The sequence below is a fragment of the Microtus ochrogaster genome, unplaced genomic scaffold (assembly GCF_000317375.1).
Source record: "Microtus ochrogaster isolate Prairie Vole_2 unplaced genomic scaffold, MicOch1.0 UNK2, whole genome shotgun sequence".
NCBI classification, from domain to species: Eukaryota; Metazoa; Chordata; class Mammalia; order Rodentia; family Cricetidae; genus Microtus; species Microtus ochrogaster.
In genome coordinates this window covers 4677591-4678514 of record NW_004949100.1, presented here as the reverse complement: position 1 = coordinate 4678514, position 924 = coordinate 4677591, and positions in this window count along the sequence as shown.

Below are 924 nucleotides of genomic sequence, written 5' to 3'. Positions count from 1 at the left end.
ATCTATATATGTTTTTCTTTTGATTCACCTTATTACTTAGCTTCTCTAAAATCATAAAATATAGGCTCAATGTCCTTTGTTTATGGCTAGTATCTACTAATGAGTGAGTATATATAATATTCATTCATTTTTGGGTCTGGGTTATCTGACTCAGGACAGTGTTTTCTAATTCCATCCATTTGCATGCAAAATTCAAGATGTCATTGTTTTTTACTGCTGAGTAGTACTCTAATGTGTAGATGTGCCACACTTTCTTTATCCATTCTTTTGTTGAGGGGCATCTAGGTTGTTTCCAGGTTCTGGCTATTGCAAATAATGCTGCTATGAACATGGTTGAAATGCTTTTGTAGTATGATTGAGCATGTTTTGGAGATATTCCCAAGACTGATATTGCTGGATTCTGAGGTAGGTTGACTCCCAATTTTCTGAGAAACCTCAACACTGATTTCCAAAGTGGTTGCACATGTTTGCCTTCCCACCAGCAATGGATGATTGTTTCCTTTACTCCAGATCTTTTCCAGCAGAAGCTACTATTAGTGTTTTGATTTTAACCATTCTGACAGGTGTCAGATGGTATCTCAAATTTGTTTTGATTTGCATTTTCCTGATAGCTAAAGAAGGTGAACATGTCCTTAAGTATCTTTTGACCATTTACAATTCTTCTGTTGAGAATTCTGTTTAGTTCTGTACCCCGTTTTTAGTTAGGTTATTTATAATTTTAATGTCTAATTTCTTGAGATTTTATGTGTTTTGGAGATCAGTCCTTTGTCTCATGTGGGTTTGGTGAATATCTTCTCCCATTCAGTAGGTTGCCTTTTTGTTTACTGACTGTGTCCTTTCCTTTACGGAAGCTTTTCAGTTTCAGGAGGTCCCATTTATTCATTGTTGCTCTTATTGTCTGTGCTACTGGGGATATACTTAGGA